Here is a 13540-nt window from a genome sequence, read left to right as displayed (position 1 = left end):
AAAGCTGAAACTCCAGTACTCTGGCCACCTCATGCGAAGAGTTGACTCATTGGAAAAGACTCCGATGCTGGGAGGGATTGGGGGCAGGAAGAGAAGGGGACGACAGAAGATGAGATGGCTGGATGGCATCACTGACTCGATGGCTGTGAGTCTGAGTGAACTCTGGGAGTTGGTGATGGACAGGGAGGTCTGGCGTGCTGCGATTCATGGGGTGGCAAAGAGTCGGACACGACTGAGCGAGTGAACTGCCTGAACTGAGAAGGTATTTGCAAGACGGAGCAAGGGAGGTATTTATCAATCTGCACAAGGAAACTGTGTATTATCTTGATTGTGATGCTGACTTCATACAAAAAAGCATATCCCATTTTATACTTTAAACAAGTATGGTTTGTTACATACCTACAACATCTCAATGAAACTCCTGAAAGCATTTATTACTCATCAGACGTTCACTAAATTTCTGTTCATCTGTTTCTTGCCCAATTTTTCTCTCTGTTTTCTATTCAAACCATGAATAAATAGGGTTAACCCTGTTACTTTTCATTCCTTGTTTTGATAATTAGTGATATTTAGTTTTATTTCCTATATTTTGGTCCAAATAAGATATGCAGAAGTTAGACACACCTAAGCCTCTAAAGATGGTTAGGGATCCAGGTGCAGTTGCTGTCAGCATCAATATTCTTATTGTGTAGGACTGTGTGCTCAAAGCATTGCTAAAAATGGGTATTTATGGACCTCAGCCCTACTACCTCAGAATCTCCAGGGTGGGCTTCAGGGTAAAGGGTTTTAGATAAGCATCCCAGGGGATTCTTGGGTGCTCTGAAACTTGAGAGCAGAGGGACCCCCTTTGCCTTTTACTGTGATTAATTATTAATTTAGATACCTTTCCATCTTCCACATCATAGCTCAGCAAACCTTTTTTCCATAAAGGACTAGATAATTATTTTAGGTTTTGCAGGCCTGTGGTCTCTGTCACAAATTATCCAACTATGCCATAGGAGCAAGAAAGCAAGCAGAGCCAACACATCAACAAATACTGTGGCTGGGTCCAATAAAACTTTATTTACAAAATAGGTGGGGTTATGAGCCACTGGGCCACAGTTATCATTTTGTGGGCTCCTCGTCTAGACAGTAAATTACTCAACAGGCAAGAGTGTTGAGTGGGGTTTGTGCTCCATTCAGGTAAGAACAAGAGTGGACCTTCTGAGGCTCAGGTTTGGAAGCAGTTCTCAGCTGAATCACTAACACAAAATTCTGAATACAGATTTCTGGACCCTCTTCTCATGTTCTGACCCAAGAGCTCGGGGACCAGGGCTCTGGACCTTCTTAGGCCCCTGATGGTACAAATGCACAGCCAGGAGTGGAGATCCTGAAAAAGGATGCTGCGTGTGGTCAATGGGGTCACCTGAAGTCCCCTACACTTCCTTCCAGGAGACTGTCCATGTTGCTGTCACTGCCAGCACCTGCTCCTCCATCCTGAGCTGTCACTGGAGGGGACTTCCTTTTTGATCTTTGTGGGATGAAATCTAGAGCTGACCCGGACCCCAGCCCTTGGGAAAAGCAGAGGCTGAAGGAGCCTCCCCAGGAAACTCCGATGGCCCCAGATGCCCAACACAGAGCGGCAGGGTCCACACAGCCTGTTCCCACCAGTCCCTCCCATTTTTCCCAACCTCTGCTCCATCCCTAAAGCTGGGATTCTGGGGAACAAGTGGGGAACTGAAATAAACATGTGCTTTAGAGTCAGAAAAACAAGGTTCCGATCACAGCTCTGCCACGTTTGACCTGGGGATTTTAATCAACAAATAGGAGATTGTTCTCTCTGGACTTCAGATTCATGCAGACTGGATTAGTGAATGATATTTGTGCACATAGTTTTCTCATTCAAAGCTGTGAAGTGGGGAGAATAATAAATGTTTCATAAAGTTGCTCTAAGGATTTGAGGAGATGATGGAGGTAAAGCCTGACATGACCTAAACACTCACCTGTGCCAGCGTTTCTAGTGACATTTCCATTGTGGCTGAATGGACGTGACCTCAAAGGATTATTTTTAAGACATTTTCAATTTCAGAATACTTTCAGATTCATAGAAAAGTAGTGAAGATTTTGTGTCTTCCCTGGTGGCTCAGCAGTAAAGAATCCATCTGCAACGCAGGAGCCGCAGGAGACTCGGGTTCGATCCCTAGGTTGGGAAGATCCCCTGGAGAAAGACGTGGCAACCCATGCCAGTATTTTGTCTGGAGAATCCCAGGGACGAGAGGAACCTGGCGGGCTACAGTCCATGGAGTCGCAGAGTCGGACCCAACTGAAGAGACTTGGCATGCACCCAGTGAAGGTATCAATAGTAAAGAAAGTCCACAAACACCCAAAACCCAGTTTCCCTGCTGTCAACATTGTAAAACGTTTTCCCTGCTGTAAAGAGGGGAAAACCCCATTTCCCTGCTGTTTACAGTTTACATTCATCACAACTCGTGGATCAGCACTGATCCTTCGGTAGGAACTCAGTCCCACATATTATCTAGGCTTCCTTGGTTTTCCTCTCCTGTCCTTCTCCGTCTCGGGACTCCATCCAGGGCCCCACGTGGCATCCGTTGTCATGTCTGCTTTGCCTCCTCTAGACTGTGACCATTTCTCAGATTCTCCTTGTTTTCCATGACCTGGCAGCCTTGAGGAGTGCTGGCCAGGAATTTTGCAGGAATGTCCTCCTGTTTGGGTTTGCAGGATGTTTTTCTCGTGGTCAGAGGGCCTATGGGTGGTGTTCGTATTTGCCTTCTCTCTGTAGTTTCTACCCCAGTCAATCAGGTCTTTAGTCATGGGCCACACTGATGGGTGTGACTATCTTAGGTCACCCAGAAAAACAGGGCTGGGAGGGGGAAGATGCCATTATTCCCAGAACTAAAGCAGCAACAGAAAGGCATAGAAGAACAGTGCAATATCTCTATACAAAGCTCGGGTTAGCACACATAATATGGTTCTCACTCGTTCCACATGTGCTTGTAGTAAAGTTCATTTGGGATTTTCATCTCAGGAATGGGTCCAGTATAACAGTCCTTATTAATCCCTTAACTCCAGGCAATCAATATTAAGGAAAAGTCCTCACTCATTGTTCATCACCATTGTGGTGCATAATTTGCAGGCAGTTTACGTCTCTGTGTCATAAAATTTAAACAACAAGCTACTCTTTCAAGGTCAATGAGCACAAACTTGAAAGATCTGAGTCAGGCCATCAATAAAATGTGGCAAAATGAAATCCAGGTGGACAATCTGTTGAGTTCAAAAGTCTGAAATGAAATATGATCACCAAATGATACAGAAAATTTCAGCAGCTAAAATACAGCTACATAACTTAGAAAAAGTTGCCTGCACCAAAATAGCATCTGTTATAAATGCCAGAGATGCAGTCACTATTAAGCTGTATAAAGTGTCCCTCAAGCAAAAGCATTACACATCTTCCCCAACGATTGCCAGGAGCCAAGGTACTTGCGTACGATTGCAAAGTGAGTGTGGTCCAGAGGATGGCTCTAACAGGTTTTGAGGAAGTGAAAGCCAAGCTCCAAGCATAACTAAATAGGAGGGACCTGTTTGGGGCGTCTTTTACCCCCACACAGAACTCCCAGCAAAGGCAGGGTGCACGTGCCTATCAAAAGCTGGGTATTTGCTCAAGTTGTTAAGAGTGAAAATACAGTTTCCTCATTTGTAAAGTGAGCAGGCAGCGCTAAATCATCTCCAGGGACCCTTCCAGATTGGACATCCTAACGTCCTATAATTCTATTATCCCAGCCTTTGATATGGAACCCTCAGTGAGAAGTCACTCATTGAGCTGACTCAAATCAGGCCTGACAGCCAGGATATCATGCAAGCATCAGCCTGCCTACTTCCAGTGCACTAACCGAGTTAACTGTGTAGGAGGAACACACGACTCACCCTGACAAATTCCATGCTGAATCTGGTATCAATACCGGGCTGGGGGTGGGGTGAGGGGGAGGAGAGCTCACTGGGAAACAGAGCCACACGCGTCCACAGCCTTAATGCCTGGTGAGCACAGTTTAGAGAGTGCTAAATTTAAAATCGGCCTGGAGTTTTAAAGAAAAATACACATCGGGAGGTTTTTTTTTTTCCAGGAGACTCGTTGGCTTTTTCCACACTTGCACTTTGGGAATCTGGAAATCAGCCCAAGAGCTCAGAAAGTGCCAGCAAGAGGCAGGAGAGAGCTAAGGGTTGAGGAATCAGACACTTTCCCAACATCCAACACAAACCAGTGACACCATAGTCAACACAGCCTGGTCTGCCACCTGCACTACCGGCTGCAGTTACTAGTAATACAATGAAAGATGCAGTTATCCAGGCCCTGCCCCACCACGCCAGACACTGAGATTCACATCTTACACAGCTGCCAGCTCCCTGAGGCCAGCATCCCTGGTCCTGACAGATCCCTCATCCTTGACTCAGGAGATGCCTGAGGATGGTCATTGAGCTTCCTTGTCCCCTCACTCCTAGAGATGGAGCATCAGCATTACCCAGGAGCATGTTAAAAATGCAGACTCCTGGGCTCCCCCAGACCTACCCATGGGAGCTGATATAAACATTTCCCTAAGTGATTCTGTGCGCATCAGTCTAAGAAGCGCAGGCCCAGGGCTCTCCTCTTCTACTTGGGAGAGAAAGCACTGAGCCAACTTTAGGGAGTCAAGGAGCTTTCTGGAAGGGGGCAGGGTCCTCAGCCTCCTGAGAAGTGGCCCACCAAAGGAGAGTGGAGACTGGGTCTGGATTCTTCTCCATGTAGGGGGGTTAACTTGAGATGGCCCTTTCTTGTTTATGTACCTGCTGCTCCCAAGCAGATGGAGGGTCATCGTTTGGAGGTATAGGGACAGGGACTCTCTTTCCCCCATGAGAGCTGGGCTTTCCGCCTGTGTCCTGGGCACCCTGTGCTCTGGGAAGATCAGGGTCATTCATCAGGTTGGGGTGGGGGCACAGAGTGTCACCCTCTCCCTGCTCTAGCATCCACAGTCCCAGAGTCCTGACCCTGCACAGTGGGAGAGCCCAGCAGGTCATGAGGGCCTGAAGCAGAGCCAGGTTCAATGCCAGAGGTGGCCCCCAGGGATGGACCTGGTCTGCTTGGTCATGGGGAGTTGGTTCCACCCCGGCCACCTTATCCAGGGGCCTTGGCATCTGATCACCAACTTTCAGTGTTTTGAACAGATGGGCCCTTGTCTTCACCCTGCCCCTTCTAACATGGTTTCCATCTTGTTCTAAACTTATTTACTCAGGGACGGTGCAAGGACAGAGACAACGACATGGCTAGGGGCTTGGCCATCAGGAGCTCAGGTCCACCTGGACCTACTGGATCTAACCAGGAATCTCAGGCAACTCCAACAATTCACAGGCACAATACAGTGTGAGAAGCATGGGTGTAAACAATGGCCACTCATCTCGGAAAGTCTGTTGGAGATACACCATCCTCCCTGCAGCTTCCACAGCTCAGAGCTGCTCACGGGAAGACAGCCAATGGGCACTTGAGCTGTCCAAAAGTATGATTCCTGGTCTCTTGAATTTCCATCCCTCTGAAATTTTGTGCAGAAGTAGTTCTTATTTTGGCAGGGCACAGGTTACCTTGATGTTTGTACTGTAGGCTATACTTGGCTTCATTCCAAAACACTTTTTACAAAATATCAGCCTAAAAAACATATGGAACATTGCACATAACTTGCTAGTCTCTAGTAATATATCAAATTTGGCCCAAATCAGGTGGTCCCTTTGGAAGTTCTCGAGCTGAAAGCAAAATGCTAAACAGAATTAAAACAGAAGCTTCACATCTCTGGCTAGTCACACTCAGACAGGGACACATTCAATGCCTTCTGGATTCTGAAATCTGAAAACATGCAGAATAGTATGCTGGAGTCTTGTAAGCCATTCACAAGGCCATGATGACTTCCCAAGAGCCACTGTTTGTTATCATAAATCTTTGCATGTGGATGTCAGCTCTTCAATATGACCTCTCTCTTGAGAGTGGAACTCGTGACTTGAAGTTATTTGCCTTTCCAGTGCCACATGGTACCCAATGCTCAGCAGAATGAGGGTTACATTGGAAACGATGGCAGCCGTGATCACCAGGATGGTTTTGTTGTTTCCAAGACTGATTAAACTCTTCTAGGGGATAGATTTGTCCTTGCCACTATTCTGTTTTCCAGAAAGAATTCAGTTTATTGACGACTATGAAGATGGAGAATATACCAGGAAAGCTTTAGGGTCCTTCAGAAACGGTTCTTCTAACATAAAAAGTTTCTTCCTTTTAGGGAGAGAGAGTCCAGGAACCTAAAACTTAATTTGGCCTAATGTGATTCCATCAACCATCATTTGAGAAGAAGATCCAGGTCTGCCAAGATAGAAAAATCATTCTCCAACTTGTAGCAAACTTCTGAGTCTCCCTTCTGCTCCTTTATTTTTTTTTTTTTTTTCAAAAAGAAAAGAATCTTGCTATGGAAATGTTGGAATGTCTACAGTATAAGGTACCTCTACCCCCATCACTCAGCTTCAGCCATTGTCAGTCCCTGGCCCTTCTTGCTTGGTCTCTGATCCTCTGTTCCCTGCCAATCCCCCCAGACGGGTTTTTTTTTTTTTTTTAAATTTTTTATTTTTTTTAATTTTAAAATCTTTAATTCTTACATGTGTTCCCAAACATGAACCCCCCTCCCACCTCCCTCCCCATAACATCTCTGTGGGTCATCCCCATGCACCAGCCCCAAGCATGCTGTATCCTGCGTCAGACATAGACTAGCGATTCAATTCTTACATGATAGTATACATGATAGAATGCCATTCTCCCATATCATCCCACCCTCTCCCTCTCCCTCTGAGTCCAAAAGTCCGTTATAGACAGCTGCGTCTTTTTTCCTGTCTTGCATACAGGGTCGTCATTGCCATCTTTCTAAATTCCATATATATGTGTTAGTATACTGTATTGGTGTTTTTCTTTCTGGCTTACTTCACTCTGTATAATCGGCTCCAGTTTCGTCCATCTCATCAGAACTGATTCAAATGAATTCTTTTTAACGGCTGAGTAATACTCCATTGTGTATATGTACCACAGCTTTCTTATCCATTCATCTGCTGATGGACATCTAGGTTGTTTCCATGTCCTGGCTATTATAAACAGTGCTGCGATGAACATTGGGGTACATGTGTCTCTTTCAATTCTGGTTTCCTCGGTGTGTATGCCCAGCAGTGGGATTGCTGGGTCATAAGGGAGTTCTATTTGCAATTTTTTAAGGAATCTCCACACTGTTCTCCATAGTGGGTGTACAAAAGCCCAGGTCCAGACGGCTTCACAGCTGAATTCTACCAAAAATTTCGAGAAGAGCTAACACCTATCCTACTCAAACTCTTCCAGAAAATTGCAGAGGAAGGTAAACTTCCAAACTCATTCTATGAGGCCACCATCACTCTAATACCAAAACCTGACAAAGATGTCACAAAAAAAGAAAACTACAGGCCAATATCACTGATGAACATAGATGCAAAAATCCTCAACAAAATTCTAGCAATCAGAATCCAACAACACATTAAAAAGATCATACACCATGACCAAGTGGGCTTTATCCCAGGGATGCAAGGATTCTTCAATATCCGCAAATCAATCAATGTAATTCACCACTTTAACAAATTGAAAAATAAAAACCATATGATTATCTCAATAGATGCAGAGAAGGCCTTTGACAAAATTCAACATCCATTTATGATAAAAACTCTCCAGAAAGCAGGAATAGAAGGAACATACCTCAACATAATAAAAGCTATATATGACAAACCCTTCTGCTCCTTTAGATATCTCGTTTCCCTACAGACATTAGTCATGCTTATTTTATCTATTTAATAAATGAACTTATACCTAGAGGAAGGAGGTCACCCAGCATGAAGCTTCAAAGTAAAGCCAGAAGCGAGGGAGTCAGGGATGGACGTGATGGAGCATCCCTGCCTGAGAAATGAGGCAAAGCATCGTAAAAGAACATGAACAAGGAAGAGGAGAGGGAAAAGGCAACAGGGAGAGAAGGACTCTGAGCCCACTCAGTTTCTTTGATGCCAATGGAAGTTAATTCCATGACCCTGCATCACATCTCGCCAATAAATGTCCAAGCCTTGAGAACAGGAAGCAGTTCTGGACCATAGTGTTAAAAAGCACTCGGCAGGTGCCTGTGCATTCCCTTCCAGCCTCAGTCCAAATCAGCCGTCCTGCCAAGCCACTGAAGTTTCACAGACTCACCTCTTAGAGCCTGTGCCTGAAAAGAATACCTTTTGGCTGTCTGACCCAACCTCTTGAGCCCATCACTCTCAACAAGGAACCTTTGCTGACACCCACCTCCCTGCAGACTGGGCCTCTCTCCTGGCTTCTGGGGTTCATTCCTTTTGAAACTCTTGAAATTGCCTGCTTACTTGGCATCTTTCCATTGAGACTGAAAGCCCCTCAAATACGGACACGATCTTGTTACATGATCCTGACTTCCTGCTGCCTCCCACACTGCTAGGTGGGTGTTGAGCACTTGATATATGTACACTGAATGAATTAACAAATGCTCTGCAACACTCATTGGTTAGCATCCTTAAGTAGGCTGTCATAAATGGACACTTATGTGAAAAGAATTATTTCCTAAATTATTTTTCTCTTTTTCTTTACATTCATCACTTACTCTTCTTAAGAAGTAAAGGAAAGGGAAATGAAACCTTGTTACAGCCACAGCTTCCTGTTCACACTCATAAAGCAGCCATTTGGGGTTGCTAGTGGGATGAAGTTTTGTGCAGGCACTTGGAATCACAGAGTAAATGCTGGTGGATTCCATGATTTTTCTCTTTTTCACTCTAGAAGATCCCTCTAGATATGTCCTTTTCTCTCTTTTCAAATTTAAGTGGGATCTCCTAGAAACTACCACAACCATCCATTTTCTAACAACTCACGTGGGCTCTGGACATTCTCTCAGACCTTCTTCTGGCTGCACGCCCAGAGTTGCTGCTAGGAAGAAGAAAAACATGATGAGAAGAGAGGTTGGGAGGCCCTCTTTGTGCTGAGGGATTGTCTTTTCCTGCCCCTAAACTCTTACCATCACTGTGTTTCCCCAGTCCTGTCTACTTGCTAGTACTGCCTCAATTCTAGAATGAGTGCCTGATTGATGAGCAAGCTATTATAAGACCATGCATCCTTCAAGTGAAAAATATTGCTTGACTGCAGAGTGATTTGTCAGGGCCTTGGAATCCACAGCATCTAACAGTTACCCCATTCTATGGCTGTTCTCTGACCATATTCACTGTTTTTGCAGAAGTTAGATGTTGTCCTTTTAAGTCATAGCTGTCTTAAAAGGAAAGAAAAGAAGCCTCACAATGACCATAATGATGGTAGCCTTCCCCAGTAGAAACTGATGAATTGTTTGATGAACTACTGGCAGACTTAGAGCAAGTTAAAGGAAAGTCAAAGGTCACCTGGATCAAATCTTCCATCTTCAGTTCAGTTCAGTTCAGTTCAGTGGCTCAGTCATGTCCAACTCTTTGAGACTCCATGAATCGCAGCACGCCATGCCTCCCTGTCCATCACCAACTCCCAGAGTTCACACAAACTCATGTCCATCGAGACAGTGATGCCATCTAGTCATCTCATGCTCTGTCGTCCCCTTCTCCTCCTGCCCCCAATCCCTCCAAGTATCAGAGTCTTTTTTAATGAGTCAGCTCTTCACATGAGGTGGCCAAAGTATTGGAGTTTCAGCTTTAGCATCATTCCTTCCAAAGAACACCCAGGGCTGATCTCTTTCAGAATGGACTGGTTGGACCTTCTTGCAGTCTAAGGGACTCTCAAGAGTCTTCTCCAACACCACAGTTCAAAAGCATCAATTCTTCAGCGCTCAGCTTTCTTCACAGTCCAACTTTCACATCCATACATGACCACAGGAAAAACCATAGCCTTGACTAGATGGACCTTTGTTGGCAAAGTAATGTCTCTGCTTTTGAATATGCTATCTAGGTTGGTCATAACTTTTCTTCCAAGGAGTAAGCAGCTTTTAATTTCATGACTACAATCACCATCTGCAGTGATTTTGGAGCTCAAAAAAATAAAGTCTGACACTGTTTCCACTGTTTCCCCATCTATTTCCCATGAAGTGATGGGACCAGATGCCATGATCTTTGTTTTCTGAATGTTGAGCTTTAAGCCAACTTTTTCACTCTCCTCTTTTACTTTCATCAAGAGGCTTTTAGTTCCTCTTCACTTTCTGCCATAAGGGTGGTGTCATCTGTATATCTGAGGTTATTGATATGTCTCCCAGCAATCTTGGTTCCAGCTTGTGCTTCTTCCAGCCCAGTGTTTCTCATGATGTACTCTGCATAGAAGTTAAATAAGCAGGGTGACAGTATACAGCCTTGACGTACTCCTTTTCTTATTTGGAACCAGTCTGTTGTTCCATGTCCAGGTCTAACTGTTGTTTCCTGATCTGCATATAGGTTTCTCAAGAGGCAGGTCAGGGGGTCTGGTATTCCCATCTCTCTCAGAATTTTCCAAAGTTTATTGTGATCCACACAGTCAAAGGCTTTGGCATAGTCAATAAAACAGAAGTAGATGTTTTTCTGGAATTCAGCGGATGTTGGCAATTTGATCTCTGGTTCCTCTGCCTTTTCTAAAACCAGCTTCAACATCTGGAAGTTCACGGTTCATGTATTTCTGAAGCCTGGCTTGGAGAATTTTGAGCATTACTTTACTAGTGTGTGAGATGAGTGCAATTGTGTGATAGTTTGAGCATCCTTTGGCATTGCCTTTCTTGGGGATTGGAATGAAAACTGACCTTTTCCCAGTCCTGTGGCCACTGCTGCGTTTTCCAAATTTGCAGGCATAGTGAGTGCAGCACTTTCACAGCATCATCTTTCAGGATTTGAAATAGCTCCACTGGAATTCCATCACCTCCACTACCTTTGTTCGTAGTGATGCTTCCTAAGGCCCACTTGACTTCACATTCCAGGATGTCTGGCTCTAGGTGAGTGATCACACCATCATGATTATCTGAGTCGTGAAGATCTTTCTTCTACAGTTCTTCTGTGTATTCTTGCCACTAATTCTTAATATCTTCTGCTTCTGTTAGGTCCATACCATTTCTGTCCTTTATCGAGACCATCTTTGCATGAAATGTTCCCTTGGGATCTCTAATTTTCTTGAAGAGATCTCTAGTCTTTCCCATCCTGTTGTTTTCCTCTATTTCGTTGCACTGATCACTGAAGAAGGCTTTCTTATCTCTCCTCACTATTCTTTGGAACTCTACATCCAGATGCTTATATCTTTCCTTTTCTCCTTTGCTTTTCACTTCTCTTCTTTTCACAGTTATTTGTAAGGCCTCCCCAGACAGCCATTTTGCTTTTTTGCATTTCTTTTCCATGGGGATGGTCTTGATCCCTGTCTCTTGTACAATGTCATGAACTTCCATCCATAGTTCATCAGGCACTCTATCTATCAGATCTAGACCCTTAAATCTATTTCTCACTTCCACTGTATAATCATAAGGCATTTGATTGAGGTCATACCTGAATGGTCTAGCAGTTTTCCCTACTTTCTTCAATTTAAGTCTGAATTGGGTAATAAGGAGCTCATGATCTGAGCCGCAGTCAGCTCCCGGTCTTGTTTTTGTTGATTCTATAGAGCTTCTCCATCTTTGGTGCAAAGAATATAATCAATCTGATTTTGTTGTTGACCATCTGGTGATGTCCATGTGTAGAGTCTTCTTTTGTGTTGTTAGAAGAGGGTGTTTGCTATGACCAGTGCATTTTCTTGGCAAAACTCTATGAGTCTTTGCCCTGCTTCATTCTGCATTCCAAGGCCAAATTTGCCTGTTACCCCAGATGTTTCTTGACTTCCTACTTTTGCATTCCAGTCCCCTACAATGAAAAGGGCATCTTTTTTGGGTGTTAGTTCTAAAAGGTCTTGTAGGTCTTCATAGAACTGTTCAACTTCAGCTTCTTCAGCTTTACTGATTGGGGCAGACTTGGATTACTGTGATATTGAATAGTTTGCCTTGGAAATTAACATAAATCATTCTGTCTTTTTTGAGATTGCATCCAAGTATTGCATTTTGGACTCTTTTATTGACCATGATGGCTACTCCATTTCTTCTAAGGGATTCTTGCCCACAGTAGTAGATATAATGGTCATCTGAGTTAAATTCACCCATTCCAGTCCATTTTAGTTTGCTGATTCCTAGAATGTTAGCGTTCACTATTGCCATCTCCTGTTTGACCACTTCCAATTTGCCTTGATTCATGGACCTGACATTCCAGGTTCCTATGCAATATTGCTCTTTACAGCATTAGACCTTGCTTCTATCACCAGCCATATCCACAGCTGGGTATTGTTTTTGCTTTGGCTCTATCCTTTCATTCTTTCTGGAGTTATTTCTCCACTGATCTCCAGTAGCATATTGGGCACCTATAGACCTGGGGAGTCCCTCTTTCAATATCCTATCATTTTGCCTCATTTGAGGTTCTCAAGGCAAGAATACTGAAGTGGTTTGCCATTCCCTTCTCCAGTGGACCACATTCTGTCAGACCTCTCCACCATGACCTGCCCGTCCTGGGTGGCCCCATACGGCATGGCTTAGTTTCATTGAGATAGACAAGGCTGTGGTCTGTGTGATCAGTTTGACTAGTTTTCTGTGATTATGGTTGTGTGTCTGCCCTCTGATGCCTCTCGCAACACCTACCATCTTACTTGAGTTTCTCTTACCTTAGACGTGGAGTATCTCTTCACAGCTGCTCCAGCAAAGTGCAGCCGCTGCTCCTTACCTTGGACGAGGGGTATCTCCTCACCACCAACCCTCCTGACCTTTAACGTGGAGTAGCTCCTCTCGGCCCTCTTGCACCCAGGCAGCTACCGCTCCTTGGACGTGGGGTTGCTCCTCTCGGCTGCTGCCCCTGACCTCGGACGTGGGGTAGCTCCTCTCGGCCACACTTCTGCACGGTCGATCGCAGCTGGCACACTTTTGCCCATCTTGAAGTGAAGTCTCTCAGTCATGTCCAACTCTTTGCGACCCCGTGAACTGTAGCCCACCAGGCTCCTGTGTCCATGGGATTCTCCAGGCAAGAATACTGGAGTGTGTTGCCATTTCCTTCTCCAGGGGATCTTCCTGATCCAGGGATCGAACCTAGGTCTCCTGCATTACAGGCAGACGCTTTAACCTCTGAGCCACCAGGGAAGCACATCTTAGAGATGGTTAATGTGAGATAGCCCCCTACCCCACCTTGATGAACTGCCTAAGGGACAAGACCTGGGTCTTCCATCTGACATCCTCCCAGCAGTGATTCTCAGACTATAGTCCACTGACCAGCAGCCTCACTATATCATAGGGACTTAGGATAGCAAACTTTCCATCCAGTCAGATCCACTGGATCAGAATTTTGGGGATCAGGCCCAGCAATCTGTTCTCAAAAGCTTTCTGGGAGGTTAGATGTACCCCAATCTTAAGAAGCACTGCTGATGTACCACACACCATCCTATGGTCGCTCAAACTCTGGGGCAAGTCTCATCACTCCA

The 13540-nt window shown here is 44.9% G+C and overlaps 1 non-coding gene across 1 annotated transcript; it reads right to left on the bottom strand.

Annotated features, from left to right (window-relative positions):
- Window positions 1-13129: 13129 nt before the first annotated feature.
- Window positions 13130-13202, bottom strand: TRNAY-GUA (transfer RNA tyrosine (anticodon GUA)). The gene has a single exon. It is a non-coding gene; the product is annotated as a tRNA-Tyr (tRNA).
- Between the last annotated feature and the right edge of the window lie 338 nt (window positions 13203-13540).

This window comes from Budorcas taxicolor, chromosome 13 (genome assembly GCF_023091745.1).
Source record: "Budorcas taxicolor isolate Tak-1 chromosome 13, Takin1.1, whole genome shotgun sequence".
NCBI classification, from domain to species: domain Eukaryota; kingdom Metazoa; phylum Chordata; class Mammalia; order Artiodactyla; family Bovidae; genus Budorcas; species Budorcas taxicolor.
Note: the sequence above shows the minus strand (reverse complement) of the source record. Positions and strands in the feature narration are given on the sequence as shown.